At 44.6% G+C, this 19,239-nt stretch overlaps 1 long non-coding RNA gene and 1 pseudogene across 1 annotated transcript; one reads left to right on the plus strand and one right to left on the minus strand.

The window, feature by feature from the left end:
* Positions 1–11,053: 11,053 nt before the first annotated feature.
* LOC123063167 (uncharacterized) lies at positions 11,054–18,852 on the minus strand. The gene is made up of 3 exons (XR_006430150.1): positions 18,623–18,852; positions 17,837–18,180; positions 11,054–11,372 (listed from the first exon to the last, which is right to left on the minus strand). It is a non-coding gene; the product is annotated as an uncharacterized lncRNA (long non-coding RNA).
* Positions 12,851–17,803, plus strand: LOC123063164 (uncharacterized; annotated as a pseudogene).
* Positions 18,853–19,239: the final 387 nt, after the last annotated feature.

Consider the following 19,239-nt stretch of genomic DNA (forward strand, 5'->3'; position numbering starts at 1 on the left):
TACAAAGTACCCATTGAAATCGATGACATTTGGGCTGCAGCATTCAAGACAAAAGCATGAGAGCATTGAAGTTGCTTGAGAAAAACAATGATGAAACTTGAGTACGTACCCGATGTCATTGTCGGGTGATTGTTCTACACAGATCCTTGCATGCAAAATAACAGACGCATACAAACGGTTGACTTCGGGTTTGCAATAGAATTCCTTTTTGGTGTCAAGGTCCAAGAAAGGTGACCTCAAAGGTGCAGACGGCCTTATGAGCCTCCTCTCATATTGATTGGTAATTAACTCCCCTGAACTACTGCTGCTTGAAAATTTGCCACCTGATCCATCATCAGTCTTTGTGGAGACTCTTTCTGGCGTATTGAAGTTAGTTGGTGACAAGGTACCATCAGCACATTGCCCAACAAATTCTTTCAACCTTCTCTCTGCTTCAACACACGCTGCCTCTATTTGCTCTGCATCCCATTCATCATCCTCGAGGTTTATTGTTTCTATTGTGCTTGTTATTGCGACTTCCCCTGCTTGCGCATCAAGAACACCCTGCAAATGTATGCTTTCCTTGTTTCTTTCCTCGAGACCTGGTTCCAGCTCCTCCAAAATCAGCCCAAAACTGGGTGTTGGACAGTACTCATCCCACGTCCCTGACACCCTTGTGCTCTGAAGCTCCTTGGTTGACTCTTCAACTATTCTCTGTCCTGCAATGTGGATGTGTGCATCTGTTGGAACAGCACACTTTGCTAAGATTTCATTTATCTTAACTATATCAACATTTTGCTCGTGGTGTGGCACCGATGGGCACTTCTCCTTGTTTGCATCATTCACTTGCTTTTCTGCGCAGTGGGAATTTGAGCTAGGGAAGTTGAGATCATAACTAAGCAAGTCTACAGCTTGACTCTCTTGGAAAATCTCTGTCAGTGCATCACCTTGGAGTTGTGTCGAGGGCAACGTGAGGTTAGTCTTGAGTAACTTTGCTACAGGTCCTAGATATGTTACATCTGACCTTGGAGGCATCACCTTTTCAATTCTATGCAACTTCTCTGTGGTTGCAGCTTGAGGGCTCCTTGCAAGCAAATCAACAACAGGGCTGCACAGCTTTTGCTCACACACTGTTTGATTTCCACCAGATGTAGGTGATGTAGCAAGTTGTTGGCTCCTTGCAGGCAACTGAGTAACAAATCTGGGCAACTTATCTTCTGGCTGTGTTTTATTTCCACCAATATTAGGTTCCCTGGCAAGTTCAGTTGCCATTGTAGGCAAATCAGCAGGAGACCTTGGCAAGTTCTCGTCTGGTACTGTTTGTTTTCCATCAACCCTTTGCGAAATGACATGAGTACTCCTTGTAGGCAACATCTCCACTTTGCTTGCTTGATTTCCACCAGAGCCTGGTAAGGTGTCATGTTGTGGGTTACTACAAAGCGACTTAATTGCTGTGGTGGGCAAGTTTTCCATTGGACTTGCTTGCTTGCTCTTCTCTCCCAATGTCATTGGCTCAAATAATTTTGGAATCTTGTCGAAATGATCTTTTTTTACTTCATGTGTTCCTGGATGCGCAGAAGATAAGTGTGCAGTCCCTGATTTTTTTGAATTTTGACTTGCCTGCATAACCATGCAAGTTGCCTCACCTTTTGCTAGACTTGCTGTCTTTATCACCTCAGTTTCCTCTTGAAATTTTTGAGTTTGCCCCTTAGGTTTGAGTGATGATATCAGTGCCTTGGGGACTTGCCTGTTTTCTACAGGGACAGCAGGTTTCGGGACCAGGTTGAATGACACTCTCTTTTGCTTCCTTGGTTGCATTGGGGGTAGAACTTTGTTTGAACAATCTCTTGAATTTGGTTCTGACTGTTTTATTCCGCAAATTTCTTGCATGAGTTCTTTCCGTGCTTTGGGAGGGCATATCTCCTCATGATCAAATTTGATGCCTACTTCTTTGTCTTCATTGTTTAACAACATCTGCTGGAATAACAACTTGGTATATGACTGAATATTTCGCCCATCCCAAACTTTAGGTGTCTCAAGTTGATTTCGGAAAGGGTCCCACTTCTTCTTGAATTCCATCCTGACCATATCTCGAAGTGAAAATGTTTCTGAAGCACCTCCTTGTTGTTTGCCATCACTCAGCTTGATGCAGAAATTTGATGCACTGTCATCATCCTTGCTGCTGCTTGAGCTTCCTCCACCTTCATCTCCATCAGAAGTGTTGTTCCTATTGTATCCTCCTACATTGCCACCTCCATAGTGGTCCTCGTCATCTCTGTTTCCATCATCATTTCTCTTGGCACTTCCCTCCTCAACATGTTCCTGGCCGTCCTCAGCTTCATCATCTTCCTCTGTTTCATCATCATCGGCTTCGCGGTTACGCTGTGCGTCAACCTGGTGTTTATGTCCCTCACCACATTGGGTGCCACTGTCATTCCCTCCATACATGGTGTCATCATTGTCGTCCTTATTTTCTGTTGATTTATGTGTCTCCTCAATATCCTCGTCAACCTCCTCCGCAGAACTGTGACTGACATTGCCTCCTTGATGACTATCATCATCATCGTCGTCATCGTCACCTGGGCCACCATCCTCGCTTCCATCCCCTGAGTTGTCACTACTTGATTTTGATTCCTTATCTTCGCTCTCGTCCTCATCTTCACTCTCTTCATCTGACTTGAATGACTCCTCGTCCTCACTTGAGTTGTGGTGAGTCACTTTTGGCGTTGCTCGCTTCCTCCGACTACTGTGTTGTTCAGTTGCACGTGGTGGATTGTCCATGTTCCGGCTAGTGCCAGGTTCCTCCTCGTCGAGTTTACCTAAGCCGATAACAAACTTCCCAACAGCATGTGACATTTCAGTGCACATCTCATGGACCAGTCCTGTTATCCGGTTTTGCTTCTGTGAACGACAAATCAAGAAAAGGAGAAAAATGGGCATCAGATAAACATTGAGATCAGAATAAAAAATACAGAAAAAAGGAGAGGAAAAAGAAACAGAAGGGATTTTCTCTCCATTTTCACTTACGTAGCTGTTGTAGCTTTCGGGCAACCTAGCAGCAACAAATTTTGATACATGATCCAAACTTCCAAACAAACTGTCGTTTGCGCAGCGTGAGAATTCAGTTTTGAGCTGTTTTTCATCAAAACAGACAAGAAAAACAACATGAATGAACACCGTCCATGAAAAAAAACGTAAAGTAGTATGATTTTCAAAGGGGACTGCGTGATTTGGTTGCAAACATTTTACTATGGATTTCGGCATGATCCCAATCATTAAAACTAGAAGGACAGTGTGAATATCTTGCATGAATATGAACACTTGATAAAAACAGGCAAGTTATGCTGGTCCTTATAGTGTAAATTGCCAGTGTTTTTTCTATGGATTTTGTTGTCATGATTTCCATGACAAAGAACTTGTAATATAACTGCCTTCTTCTTTGTGTGGTAAGAAACACTTGGCCCTCCACAAAAAATACCCCCCTACCCCAAACATAGTCAGATGCTTCCCCCCACGGGCAAGTTATTGTAGTCCTTGTAATACAACTTGCCAAAAGACTTGTAAAAATGTGTTTGGCAAATAATGCATTAAGAGAAAAGGACATTGAAAAAAAGTATATAGAAAAGGATAGGAAAAAGGATAACATGTTACTGTTTCTAGCATAACTTGCTGCCCTTATATTAATGTGAGTTTTCTACATTAAGTAATTCTTGAACAAAAAAGCAACTTGCAAAATTACTCACTCATAGCTTGCCGTACACTCCTGGTCCTTTCTTGTATTTCTTCATGACTTTTGCTATTAGATCATCATTCCAAATTGGTGCCCTTGGAAGTGTAGCAGGTATTGGCTCATCGACATCCAACGAGTCAAGATACAAAATCTGTAAAATAAAATGTTTTGAATTGCAAAACAATCAGGGAAAGATAACAGGGTAAAGCATGAGTTTCTTCAGAAAAAAAAATTGTGTACTTACAACTAGGTGGAAGATGCAGCAACAAACTGCTTTCTTCTTCTCACCAAATCCCATGAATGCCAACCTTAGTTGGTCAACAACAAAGTCGCATATGTTGGTGTCCTTTATAGCACTTGTGTGCATGATGGCAGTATAGCACCTTGGTGAGATGCTCAAGCTTGTTGTTGGAGCAAGGAAGCATGAGAATGCAACAGCCAACCAAGCACGGAGGAAATCGTCATCATGTGCCCCATTCATATTTTCAATCCTTTTGCACCATGAAGTCAATGTAGGTGCATTTTTACCCTCGATCTTGAAAATACTGTTGAATTCCCTTATAACATCTGGATTCATTTCAAAGCATACTTTCCCGCCTCGATTGGGCAAACCCCATATCCACCGCACACTGTCTGCGTCCACTGGTATCTTTCCTCTCTCTGGTATAATGATTTGAGACTTTTCTGGATCATAGTGTTTCATGATCCACTGGCTCAGATCCCCGGGCATGCTTGTAGCTGTGATATCCAACAAGCCACCAAACTCTATGTCTCTGATCACGTTTTTCTGGTCTGTGACGAGATCCTTGTTCAACTTGAAAAGCCTTGCAGGTGATGACCTATTTCTAGGACCCTGTAAATTAGAGAAACAAAAAGTTAGACTTTGCAAGTATGACATCAGTTGCCTTCTGAAGAAAAATGGTCTTTGGAAGTATTCTTCTAATAAGAAGCTCCTGAGACAAGTTGTGTGTGCAGGAGTTGACTGGTTCATGTCACATTTTTTTTCTTTCATATTGGAAAAGGGGGCAATTTATGTGTGGAAGTATTACAGGAGTTGCCTCTCATATTTTTGCTTTCATGAGGCTGTTCTTCTCTAGTTAGTACCAAAAACTTATGTGTGAAAATTAATGAGTTGCCTCTCAAAAATTGCTTTCATAGCAGTGTTATCTCTAGTTGGACTGTGATTTATACGGGTGGGGGAGGGATACTTCATTCTCAGTCACTTTTCGGCGCTTTTTCTTTGGTTGTTCATCTTGTGTAACATCTGCTTCATTGTCGTCTCCTTCCGGTCCATCTTCGTTACTATCAATATCCATAGGCCGCTTCCCCCGGTTCGCCATCATCTTCCGGCGCTGGCGCTTGTAAACAACTGTTGTTGAAACACCTTGGTGCTGTGATATAGGTTCCTACAACAAAAAACATGCTTGATTGTTGTCACCATGTTTTTAACGAAAAAAGAAAAGAAACAGGTGTTAAGAAAAGTAAAAAAAATGAACAAAACGTGATGTGTGAAGCAAACCTCCAGTGTAGCTTCGGAAGTGGCAGGGGGGGCCCCGTCAATCTGCGACACTGCTAACTGCAATTGATCACGCTTTTTGCTTGGTTCAGTCATCCCTTTACCTGAAAAAAACAGTTACACACAACACAGAAAAAGTATGGGAAAAAATGCTCGTGTCTGTTAATTCAATTTAACTTGCCTACTACAACAAATCATGCCCAGGACCTTGCCTATACTGAGCATGACCTTTGCACGTGACCTAACAAACACCGCTAAAAACCAGCAGGACAGTTTTTAGCAGTGTCATGCTAACGGTCAGGCAACTTGATGCTGTAGATCAGACTACTTTTCGGCATGCGTTTTTCTGTGACCTGCTGGAAGGTTCTCTGACCCCGGCAGGACGGTTCTCTCTTATAGATGACAGAAAAACACATGCCAAAAGTTGTCTGATCTACAGCATGAACTTGCCTGACAGTTAGCGTGAACTCGCCTGACCATTAGCATTAGGCATTCACGACACAAAAAGTTTCGTACGAGAGTCAGTTTCAGACAAAATAAAACTTGCCTCACCATTAGCATAGACTTGCCTAACCCCCAGTAGGACGGTCTGATCACAAAAACAAAACACACCATAAAGTTGTCTGATATACAGGACAAACTTGCCTGACCTTTTGCATGCACTTGCCTTCGTTCCAAAAAAGACACTACAGCCCCCCAGCACCACGGGTCTCTTCTGAATCTAGATCGCTTGCCCAACACTTGAACGACCGACCATAAACTTGCCTGCTGGTGAGCATAAGCTTGCATGTTGCAAAAAAATGACCACGAAAAACCCCTCCACCACTAGTTCGACCACGAGAAATCATGCAAAAAAATCCGACACGGGAACGAAAACATGCATTTGTTCATGTAGATCTAGACACCCCCGCCATACTGTTCATGCATTTGTTCGTCCCATTACCTAACCTAAGCACCACCGCCCTGTCAAAAATCACTACAAGGAGGAGGATCACCGCGAGCCCGCTGCGTATCCGCGCCCCTCCACACCACCTTGTCGACACGGGAACACCGCGAGGAGCTACACACCGCGAGCAACGAAGAGATTCGACGGGGGGTTACCTTGGTTCGCGATGATGAGCCGCCTATTTCCTTCCCGCCGCCCCAAATGAGGCCCACCGCACTTCGCCTCCTCCCCTGAAACTGCTGCTCTGCACGGGCGAGGAGCTTGCGTCGCGAGCCGCTCCCCGCGGCCACCGTGCCGCGCTTGAGCAATTCGACGCGCAGACCCCTCGCGACGCCGAACCCCTCCCGAGAGCACCAATTGGATTTGCGGCGAGGCAGGATTTCTTCAGCGGCGCCGGCGAGGCGGAATGAGGCGAGGCGGATTTGGGGGCGATTTTGGTCGAGAGATGAAGAAGGAAACCGCCGAATGTGTGCTAGTTGCCGTTGCGGGATGGGAGAAGATAGACATAAATGCGCGGGCCCCACCAAACTAGCCTGGTCGCGCGGCTGCGCGATCGATCCAGATCCAACGGTGGAGCGAGGGTGTGCCAGCGAGAGCAAAAAAGTGCACGTGCACTTTTTAGCATTTAGGTATAACTTTTGGTCTACAACTTTCACAGGCACAAGCTAATGACTGAAGCCCTATATAACATTATTTTCCTGGGTACTATTTACATCAATACAACCATATTAGAAACATCACACTGCAGTACACAGCACGCACATGAATTATAGCAAAACATCCTTGTAGACAATATTTTGTGTGCTTTTCCCTGATGGGTCAATATCCTTATTTGGCTTTGCAAGTACTCTAGTGTTGCAGGAGCTATTCCCTGATGAACAGAATGAACATATGCTGCATTGCCTTTCATAGTGTACTGTTTGGACATAAACACAAACACCTTGCGTGCAAGAAAAGTAGAAAAATCAGCAAGCTACAGTCAGACCAGTGGATCTGTATTTCATATCATCCTCAGCAAGAAGAATCACTTGCACAACATTCTCATGCAACAAAATCTCAAAGGAACAGAAGAATCAGCAACCTCACCTGCGGTCAACGGCACTATGGTCAGCTGGCCGTAGATGGATGTCAGCGTTTTGATTTTCGGTTTGAGATTTTTTTCGCCCCTGGCCGAGATGGCCAAATTTCGGCCATTTTCAAAAATTTCGGCCAGAATTTGACAAAAATTTGATTGAATTTTGACTAAAATTTGACCAAAATTTGCCAAGTTTGATCAATTTCGGCGAAAGATAGATTTCGCCCCAGGCCGAGATGGCCGAAATTCGGCCGAAATCCGTTTTTCTCGGCCGAAATTCAAAACACAGATGTCCAGCTCGTATGAGCCTTTAATCACCAGGCGGAAACAAATCTCGAAGCAAGCCAGGTGATTCGGAGGTGCTGGCGTGCAGGGTGTGTGGACCGGGGATGGACCAATGGAGCTGCTGGTGTGTGAGTGTGACTGACGGGCTAGAGAAATTGGAGACGGAGCATCCAGATTCTAGGGGAAAGACCAGCGTGAGATGAAAAATGGGAGGTTGGCAGGGAATCGATTTGCTAGAGCCTGGAGGGTGGAGGTACCGTGGGCTGTGGAGTTCTCCAGAAGGGGCGACTCATTTTCAGGTTTGGCGGGAGTGCGTGAGTGGCGAATCCGAGTGACAGAGGCCGTTGGATTTAATAAGTTGACGGTCACAGATGATTCGATTCTGGAAGTGGCGGGTAAAATATGAGAGAAGAGGGCAGATTCAAATATTCAAAAAATCGTGTACTATAGTAGTAGAGATGAGACATGGAAGTGCATTCTCCTTTATTGGTGAAACTTAATTTTCTACCGAGATGACTTTTCAGGGAATAATTTACCTTTCTGTTTAGCCCTTGGCACGATCTAGTCTCACAAAGTTTAGTTGGCCCAATCTACCTCTTTGAGCTTGTTTATTTTGGCCTTATATTGGTTATAAATGTATTGCCCTAATTCTTGTACTCCCTCTCTCTCAATTTACAGGGCATGCGCGTATCCCTAGGCCATCAATTTGACCAACCTAATACAAGTCATATATTACAAAAAATATACCAATATAAACTTCAGATGTTCTATTTTTAAACCGTATAATTTTTGTGTTACATAGTTTATATTAGGGTAATAAAATTGGCAACCTAGGTATAGGCGCGGGACTTGTAAATTGAAACGGAGGTAGTATTGAAATTCCTAATGCTTTTCCTTAATTTATTTTGCAATGTCTCCAATTGTTGTTGGCTATGGCAATTTTGCATGTTTCTAGGTTAAAAATAACATGTACATTCTTTTTTGTTACTTTTGCCATGTCTCAACATGTGCCATGAAGCATCCATTTTTTTTTACATGTATCCACACTTTCGCCATGGCAAATTTCATTTTTGTGTGTTTGATTGCAACTTAACAATTTTTTGTTCCCATGGCATTTTTTTCATGTTTTTCATAGGAGAAGTTATACCTCCTAAACTTTTTTGAACATCAGTACAGCCTAACCCTATGAGCACCTCTGAGAAACTGAGCCGACATATCATCTTAAGATTTTACGAAGTCACCGTAGGCATCTCATAGTCGACGGAAACGTCTCCTCCTGCTGAACGTGTATCGCCAGAAATCCTGAAATAAATTCAGGATACATGCAAGCACCAGGACATGAACCCTGGTGGGTTGGGGATACCATTGTCCACCTAACCACCATACTTTGGTTCGCTTATACCTCCTAGACTTTTTTGCGAAAAAACATCCGATGTGTTCATCTTCAATCATGATAGTACAACGAATACCAGAAATAATAAAAATTACATTCAGATTCATAGACTATCTAGCGACTACTATAAGATCTGAGGCGAGTCGAAGGTGCGCCGCCGTCATCGCTCATCCCTCATCGGAGCCGAGCAAAACTTGTTGTAGTAGACAGTCGGGAATTCGTCGTGCTAAGGACCTATAGGACCAGTGCACCAGAACAGTAGCCGCCGCCGATGAAGAGTAGCGTAGGTCGAAAGGATCCAACTTGAAGACACAAACACGTAGACAAACAGCGAACAGATCCGAGCAAATCCACCAAAAACAGATCTGCCGGAGACACACCTTCACACGCCCACTGACGATGCTAGATGCAGCACTGAAACGGGGGCTGGGCGGGGAGAACCTTATTCCATCTTCAAGGAGCCGCTGTCGCCTCGCCTTCCTGAGCAGGACACAAACCCTAACAAAACTCTAAAACACATATAAAAATGGAGCCCTCCCACCGGCAGAGGTCGGGATCCACCGCACTCCCATGGCCCTAAGGCCACCGGAGACGAGCGGATTGGCGGTAGCGCCGGTGGGAGGCGGAGGAACCCTAAAGTTGCCATGTGCCCATTAACAATTTTTGCCATGTCTTCTTTAGAGAACAAATTTCCTAAAACTTGCCATGTGTGGATTGCAAACTTCCTAAATTTGCAACTGCTTTTAAAAGAACACAATTCATATGCTTCCTCCACTCCTAAATATAAGTATTTTAGAGATTTCAATATGACTACATACAGATGAATATAGACGCATTTTAGAGTGTAAATTCACTCAATTTGCTCCGTATGTAGTCTATATTGAAATTTCTAAAAAGACTTATATTTAGGAACAAAGGAAGTATTTACCATGTGCCCGTTTTCAAATCCCCTAAAAAGTTGTCATGTGTTTTCTGAGAAGATTTTTTATTTTAATTTTGCCATGTGTCCCATTGCAAGTTCCTAAAATTTCCATCATGTTCAAAATACGAAATCCCAAAGTTTGCCATCTTCACCACAAGAATAAAATCCATAATTTTGCCATGTCACCATTACAAATTCAAAAAAAACATAAGGTCTAAATGAGGGGAAATATTTAATGCATCAGATTATTTGATGCTATCTATGCACCCGATTTAGTTTAGGTACTTTATAAATGTTAAAAAATTCAACTAAAAATTTAACACATTTTTTGTGAAATAAAGTTTTAATACATTAACACAACATCACGGGGAAATATCTGGTGGTTCAGGCCCTAAGGTGCTATGGTGCTACGGACTTGTGGGAGCCGTTGGATCCGTTGGACTTTTTGCAGAAAACTCTCCTAGGAGTCTGAAAATTGCGCATAGGGCCAGCAGATCCAATAGCTTCCCGGATGTTTATGAGATCCAACGGCCTAGAAACCCATATCACCATAGCACCTGAGCGTCTGGAGTACCAGATACTCTCACAACATCACTCTATGTTGTCACAGAAAAATAGATACTCCCACCGATCCATATTAATTGACGCTGCTATAGTACAAGTTTATACTCCCTCTCTCTCAGTTTACAGGGCGTGCACGTATCCCTAGGCCGTCAATTTGACCAACCTAATACAAGTCATATATTACAAAAAATATATCAATATAAACTTCAAATGTTCTATTTTTAAACCGTATAATTTTTGTGTTATATAGTTTATATTAGGGTGATAAAATTGGCAATCTAGTTATACGCGCAGGACTTGTAAACTGAAACGAAGGTAGTACTAGAGTAACGGCAATTAATATGGATCGAAGGGATTGAAATTAGAAACATACTTCGAGATACTTGGATGGACCAAACTATTATGCGCGTGTGCGGGGGGGGGGGGGGGGGGGGGACTAACTCCTCAAATTCGAGGAGTTAGCAAAAATGCGGAGTTAATCAAATTTAACTCTACAAAAAGTTTATTTGTCAATTCTTTCATCTTTCTTACACGCCATATTAATTCAAAACTTGGCAATGTAATGCACACAATTCAATAAACATTTTAAGTTCATTATTTTCAAACTTAAATATTCAAACTCAAACAAACCATACGGTCCAAATGAAGTAACATTATAAATAAAAATTAATAAAAGGCAGGGTCCTGGATCACTGCACACCTCATCAATTTCCCTACCCACGGACACGATTTGCCACGTCTGGTACCGACCTTTGGTTGTTTTTTTAGCATCAGTACAAACACAAGCGCTCATATACACGTGCATATACTCATCCCTATGAACGCACACACGCACACCCTACCCCTATGAGCACCTCTGAGAGACTGAGCCGGCATATCATCTTGAGATTTACGAAGTCACCGTAGGCGCCTCGTCGTCGACGGGAACGTCTCCTCTCACTGAAAGCGCATCGCCGAAAATCCTGAAATAAATCCAGGAATAATGTGAGCACCAGGATTTGAACCCTGGTGGGTTGAGGATACCACTGTCCACCTAACCAACTCACCCACATGTTGATTCGCCCGACCTTTGGTTGTTGATGCAGTAAATGCAACCGGCCATAATGTTATGGCATTTCTATTAGAATCTCTACAATTTCACATGCCCCACCCTCCTTCCTCACACAAGGGGAAATATCTGATGCACTGGAGTGCTTGGTGTCATCGATGCACCCGATTTAGTTTAGCTATTTTACTAATGTTGAAAAATTAAGCTAAAAACTTAATACATTCACACAACACTAATCTATGTTGTCACAAAAAAAATCAGATTGAAATTAGAAACATAGTTTGAGATACTCGGATCGAGCAAACTATTACGGGCAAGGGTTGGGTTGTGCACAACAAGCACCCTTGCACTAGATACCGCCCTCCCAACCTTAACTCCTCAAATCCGAGGAGTTAGCTCCCCTCAGAAAAAGCCCGAGGAGTTAGCAAAGATGTGGAGCTAATCAAACCCCTTAAAATTAGCTCTCTAAAAAAATCTTTGCAAACTCTCTTTCGTCCTTTTGCTTACATACTTCATTTTAACTTGATATTTGCACACCACATTAATTCAAAACCTGGTAATTTAAATGCACACAATTCAACAACATTTAAACTTCAATATTTTAAACTTAAATGTTCAAATTCAAAAACACCATAGAGTCCAACTGAAGTAATAATAATAATAATAATAATAATAATAATAATAATAATAATAATAAAAGCACAAAAATCAAGTGCTATGAAGTGACCACAAGTGCTCAATGAGATCATCTTGGAGTTGGTGACTTCTCAGGCCTTGTTCGGAATCCCTCCTCTCTGCTCTGACTCCGCGGAATTGTGGAGCTCACTTTTAGTCGCTCCGTGAAAATGAGCTAGAGCCTGGTCCGCTCCGGAGCGGAGTGGAGTGGAGGGAGCGGAGAGGAGCCGAACGCGGCCTCAATCTTGTTGTTTTCCTGTGGTTTTTAGTTCCTGTAGGAGTCTAGAATACACGACCTCTCAATTCATGCATTCTTCTTTTTGAATTCTTGCGTTCCAAACGTGGCCCTTTATATGGTAAATAAGCTTGTAAGTACTTTGTAAAGAAATATAAGAGCGTTTAGATCACTGAGTATTGTTCAAGAAGCAAATACTTCGGCCAAGTGGAATGGTATAGCGCAGATGATTGCCTGAAGAGGAGCCAGGGTCCCAGATCATTGCACACCCCGTCAATTTCTCTATCCACCTACAGAATTGAGAACAGGATTTGCCTGTACCTTTAGGTCCTGTCAAGATTTACGTTAGTGCGTGGCCCGAGAGAATATCAGACCATCTCTAGTGGGGTGAAAAGGCGATTCTCGTTCCTTAGAATCCGTTCGATTTGTGCACTGGACCGAGCGATGGCAGAGGCACACCCTATTCCCACTCATAGATCCTCCTCTGGCTCTCCCATACATGGAGAAGAATATGTGCGACCTCGCCACCACCCAGCTCAGCTAGCTTCCACCAGTTCAACTAGAAACCACCCAACCGGCCGGCGCAAGGAGAGGAAGGAGCCATGGCCGAGCTCGCGACGGGCGCCGTGAGCTCGCTGCTGGTCGTCATCCGTAGTGAGGCGCTGCTGCTGCGCGGCGTCCGGGACGACGTGCAGTTCATCAAGGAGGAGATGGAGAGCATGAAGAGCTTTCTGGCGCACCTGGCCAGGTGGGCGCCCCCCGGCGGCGAGCACGACGAGCAGGTGCGCACCTGGATGAACCAGGTGCGGCTGCTCGCCCAGGACTGCAACAACTCCATCGGCCTCTACCTCTACAGGGGGAACCCTGATATCCACCGCGCTAGAGGAGGGCTGCGAGGCTACCTCTGGTGGGCGACCTGGTTCTTCCACAAGTTGGCCGCACAGCACCGCGCGGCCGAGGAGCTGCGCTTGCTCAAGGAGCGGGCACGCGACGTCGGCGAGCGGCGGTTGAGGTATGGCGTCGAGGTCCCGGACAAGTCAGGGAAGGGGCAATTGGCTCCGACAGCATCATCATCGACGTGGGCTGCTGCAGCAGGTGGCTATGCGGCCGGGGACAAAGAAGAAGAAGAAGAAGAAGACGGTGACGGTCAACTCGTGGTGGGAATGGCAACTGGTGGCCATTCTGGTCCAAGAGCCTTCACTAAGCCTCACACTCTGGACGACTACGTCAAGGCAAAGCTATGGGAGTGGATGAATGGAGCTCCTGGAAATGCCGGCGAAAGTTTGTCCATGGTCGTAGCGGCAGCCTACACGTATCAGGACCTCCTCGCTCTTGTACAAGAAATCTGGGTTTTGAGTCAAAACCCAGAGGCCTCCCCCTACCATCGCATTGTGGTGGTTGACATCCCAGCCGTGCACCACGATTTTATGCCGCTACGGCCCATGGAGGTTCTCTTCTACATTCTGCGGGAGCTCAAGCTTGCCAAATCCAACCCCCAGGAGCAAGGCACAGAAGGCCAAGAGGATCTTGACTCTTGGAAAGTTTACATGAGAAAATGGCAAATTACCGTGAAAAGAAGAGTGCTCTTCTTGATATCAAGGTGACTATTGAAGAGATGGAGATTGATGAAAAGCTTGACAAAATCAAAAGTGGTATTCATGGTCAACTAGCAAAGGGCGACGGACAACCCAAGGGTGACAAGCTGCTGGGTAATTTTGACCAATTGGACCTAAACGAACTACTTCAGTTGGTGCTCCAGACAGCGTCTCAACAAGATCAAAACGGGAAGAATAAAGACATGCATATATTACCAGCGTGGGACAAAAAGAACATCATCGTCAAGAAGCTTAAGGAGCATATGGAAGCAAAGGAAAAGGACAAGAAGCTTGAAGAGGAAGAAGCTGCCAAGCATATGGGGGTGGAAGAAGGAGAAGAAGCCATGGCCAAGCATATGGAAGAGGGGGGAGGAGAAGTAACCATACATATGGAGGAGGAAGGAGGAGCCAAGCAAATGGAGGAAGGGGGAGGAGAAGTAACCATGCATAGGGAGGAGGAAGGAGGAGCCAAGCATATGGGGGAAGGAGAAAAAGCCGCGGGAGCTGCAGCAAGGCAAACACGCAAACATATGGAGGAGGGGGAAGGTGGAGAAGTAACATGCAAACATATGGAGGAGGGGGAAGGAGAAATAGCCATACATATGGAGGATGGGGGAGGAAAAGTAACCACTGATAAGGAGGAGGAGGAAGGAAAGGAAGATGAAGAAGAAGAAGAAGAAGAAGATGAAGATGATGATGATGATGACGACGACGACGACGACGACGAAGAAGAAGATGATGACGACGACGATGAAGAGGAAGAGACGACATGGATTCAGCTCCATAAGGCACAATATGCACACATCCTGGGGAAGCTGTTCCCCAAGAGCAGCAGCAAGCCTGTGCAGGCTCAAGACAGATCCTTGGATAAGCAAGCTACAAAGACCACAACGGATACATTGGGTGAGGATCAAGTAAGAAAACTCATCCACGATGCAAAGGAAGACATCTTACGGGAGCTGCAGCAAAGCAAATATGACAAGAGTGAAGGGGATCCTGGTGCTCCGAATCAAAACCCAGAATCTGTTTCTGAAAAAATATTTGCCTCTTTCATGGATCAGATGATGGACAAAATGAAGCATGAGTTCAAAGAGCAGCTCGAGATCAAAGGGCTCGTGAACAAGATTAAAAAGAACTTGAATCCTCATCCGTACCGGGCTAAGAAGTGTGAATGCCCCCTGTTTATCCTCAAAGTTGATGAGCTGATGGATGTTTCCTCATGTGAGGATATCAGAAATGCTTTGAGCCTGTTAAACTGCAGCGCCGATTTGATGATTGTCACCGGCGCAAAGGACATCCAGCGGGCTAAAGAATATTGCTATCCACCGCTGGAACCTATAGACTATTCTCTTGCTGGCCTCTACCATGATACAGTGCTCGAGCTTACTAGTCAGCAGAAGAATGAAGACAGCTATGACCCCCAAATTTTTCATGATATCTTGTACGAGTGTGAGCCACATGAATTCTGCATGAAGGTGTTCACTCATGCTCTGCATGCTAACCCCAAGAGGAGCGGTGAGGAGTTACACAAGCTGCACAGCACCCTGCAGGCTTTACCAACAAAATCATTCAACAGCATCACTAAGGTGATGTTCAAGTTCTCTTACAATGACCTGCCTAAAGAATACAAGTCCTGCTTGCTGTACCTAGCTATCTTCTCTCCCGGACAAAAGATCAGGCGGTCAACCTTGATTGCACGCTGGGTTGCAGAAGGGCTGACATCCAAGGAAGATTGGCCCAGTTCTGTGCGTCAGGCCAACCGATGTTTTGACACACTTGTTGGCCGGTGCCTTGTTGATGCAGCTAATATTGATGCCATGGGAAAAGTAAAGAGCTGCGTCGTAAGTGATTCAGTTCATGGATCATTACCACCATTGCCAGAAAACAACACATTGTGGAGACACGCCTGTCACATCACTTGGCTCGCCACTTCTCCATTTTCAATGATCTCCAACTCCGCAGCTCTGATAGAATTGGTCAATTCTTCCATGGGCTCTCTAAATCATCTCAAGTATCCCTGCTCAAGGTGCTAGATCTAGAAGGTTGTCGGTGCTTTCTTGAGAAGAACCATCGGTACCTCAAGGAAATCTGCAGCAAGATGTTACTGCTCAAGTATCTGAGCCTAAGGAGAACAGATATTACCCAGCTACCTAGTGAAATCAACAACCTCCGTGAACTAGAGGTACTGGATATCCGAGAAACTAATGTGCCTCCACATGCAACAGCACATATCCTGCTATTGAAGCTGAAGCGTCTGCTTGCTGGCCACATTGATCCAAGTAATTTTGAATCTAATCCCCAGATTCCTCATAGGATCGACAAAATGGTAAACATGGAGGCACTACACAATGTCAAGGCCAAGCAGAGTCATGATTTAAAAGATATTGGAAGGCTATGGCAGCTGAGGAAGCTAGGTGTGGTTATCGATGATACTGATAATCACCTAAGGAATTTGCTTAAGGCGATCAGTGACCTACATGAGTGTCTCTGTTCTCTGTCAATCACTATTCCTGTAGCCGGACCACATGAGGCAGAGTTACCAGAAGTCAATGTATCTTACCTAAAAAAACATCCCAAGATTCTTGAGTCTCTAAGCATCAAGGGAACCACACAGAAGGGCCGTCTTCTTCCAATGTTCATAAAAGGCGATAACAACAAACTTGCCAAGATAACTCTATGTCACACTCTGCTGAGCCAAGATGATCTGGAAGTCCTTGCCAAGCTGCCCAAGTTACGGTGTGTCAGGCTCCAACATATTCTATGCATCGAGCACAAGCTGAACTTCAAGAAAGGTGAATTCGGATGCCTCAAGTACCTTCTTGTTGAGGACTCAGACTTGACTAATATCACTTTTGAGGATGAGGCAGCCAGTGAGCTCGAGAAGATGGTTTTGTCTATCACCAGCAAATGTTCTATTTCAGGAGTTGACTGCCTTCTTAACTTGAAAGAGCTTGAGTTGAACAGCAGCTTCTGCGGTAGTTTGCTTGGCGATGCCAAACAGATATCCAAGCTAACTCTTCGTGGTACATTGCTAGAGCAAGATGCTCTTCAAACACTGGCCAAGAAACCAAATATACGCTCTCTGGTGCTCCTGGATAAGTCTTTTCGTCGAAGTCAAAACAAGATTACATTGAAAAAAGATGAGTTCTTGTGGCTCAACCTTCTTGTTGTTGACTGCTCGGCCATCACAAAGATAGTCTTCACCAGAGGATCTGCTCCTAGGCTCAAGAAGATTGTCTGGTCATCTTCCACATCTCTCTCCGGCATCAACAAACTTCCCAGATTGAAGGAGCTCAAGTTCAACTTCAACGGTGTCGGTGACCAAGTCCCTGTTGAGGTGAGGGAGGCCATTAAAAACCATAAAAACAAGCCTAGTCTTAAACTTAATGGGCCAGAAACTCAAGACAAAGCAAAAGGAGATGAACAAGAGGATGACGATGGTGCTGCAAAATCCTCTTTCTGCTGGAAGAAACAGGTCTGACGCTGGAAGGGCCTCTCCGTTGATCCCATGGTGTGGTTTGCGTGTGCTAGTGTGGATTGCACTCTGTTCTGCTTGTCTGTTGATTTCATTCTGCTGTGTGTTTATGTTCTGCGTGCATTACAACTGAAGTATGTCCGTTTACTTGCTCTACATGAGTGCCCTAGTGGCTTCGATTGAGCATAAATGGTTGTATCTATGCTTGGATTTGAATTCGTGTGTCTTTCCTCTGTATCGAACAACATATGCATTCGTGTACGGTTTCATGTAATAAAGTGTGATGTTTGTGCGCACATTTGACTTCCTATTAATATTCAGTGTGATATCAGTATGCTTTGGTTGGGTTTCTGCAACTCAAAGATGAACTGGTGTGGTGTGTGTCATGATATAGTTACCTGTAATGTAGGCATCCGTTTCTTCAAACCAGCTGAGTAGTTCTTGCAGTAATGCCTGATGATGTACTTGAAGCAGAACTTTGTGCAGATTAAGCATGTGTATGATCCACAATCTGTCTGCAGCTCCTGATTGCCAGGCAAGCACTAGCGCCACAGGAAGAATGGAATCTGTTTTCAGCTGTATGTTGGCGTGCATTTAGTAGGTCGCGTAGTTTCTCCCATTGTTTGCTGGTGAAGATGCCAATACAGCTCCATATTTACCAATCCACTTGAAATGTTCAGACACATGCAGCAATCTCGGTTCTTCGGTTCCTCATGTCAGAAACCAAATCGAAGCATGAGACCTGCAGAGACAGAAGCAAAGATATTAGGCATATAAACTCAGTCAGACAGGGTACCTCGTCACCGAATTGTCACTCCACGGATCAAAACCTGACGGTGGAACTAAACAGTGAGAAGTGCTCCATTAGGCTGTGACGTATCTATTGTAGTCATCTATCCACTGCAATTCATTCAGAAAAAAACCTGTATAACGATGTAAGTATATGGGTGGAGAGGAGCACTAGCACCTACCAATCCACTTGCAATGTTCAGACACTTGCATAACAATCCTCACTTCCTAATGTAAGAAATTAAATCGAAGCATAAGACTTGCAGAGACAGAAGCTCGCCTATTAGGCATCGAGGAGGAAAATCATCAAGAAAATGTAGTCTCTGCTGCTCTAATTCCTCTTTCAAATAAGCAGATCGGAAGGAGTTGGAGGAGGTGCAACGCCCCCGCCTTACCTCGAATCCGTGAACAACGACGAGCCGCAAAACACGACAGTGACGACGGCCTTGTCCTTCCACTTTGTTGGTACTGGCCGATCTTTTTCGGTTTCGATCGAGGCCGCGACGGAGGAGGCCACGGCGAGGGTCCAGCCGGCCGACCCTGGAAGAGGAAGACAGAGAAGAGAGGGTGGGGATGCGGATGTGACGGCCCACGTGTCAGCCACTGTAAAGTCACCTGACTTAATGAGACAAGGAAGTGCATTCTCCTTTATTGGTGAAACTTAATTTTTCTACCCAAATTCACTCTTTTGGGAATAATTCACCTTTTCTGTTTAGCTCTAAACAAAAATTTGGCACGATCTAGTCTCATAAACTATTTTAGTTGGCCCATGTTTCAAAAAGAAAAAAACTATTTTAGTTGGCCCGATCTAACCCTATATAAGATTCTCAAATGATAACGCACACAAATGTGACACTTATTAACACGCCCACACGCACTCGGTACCGTTTGATTCATTTACACGAATTTTCAAGCAGTTTGTCATCTGGGCCAAGAGCCACGTAAGCACCCAGCGTCGTATGGGCGTTATCATTTAGTGCCACACGTGTGGGCACTCCTCACCCAAACGGAC

The sequence above is a fragment of the Triticum aestivum genome, chromosome 3A (genome assembly GCF_018294505.1).
Source record: "Triticum aestivum cultivar Chinese Spring chromosome 3A, IWGSC CS RefSeq v2.1, whole genome shotgun sequence".
Lineage (NCBI taxonomy): Eukaryota > Viridiplantae > Streptophyta > Magnoliopsida > Poales > Poaceae > Triticum > Triticum aestivum.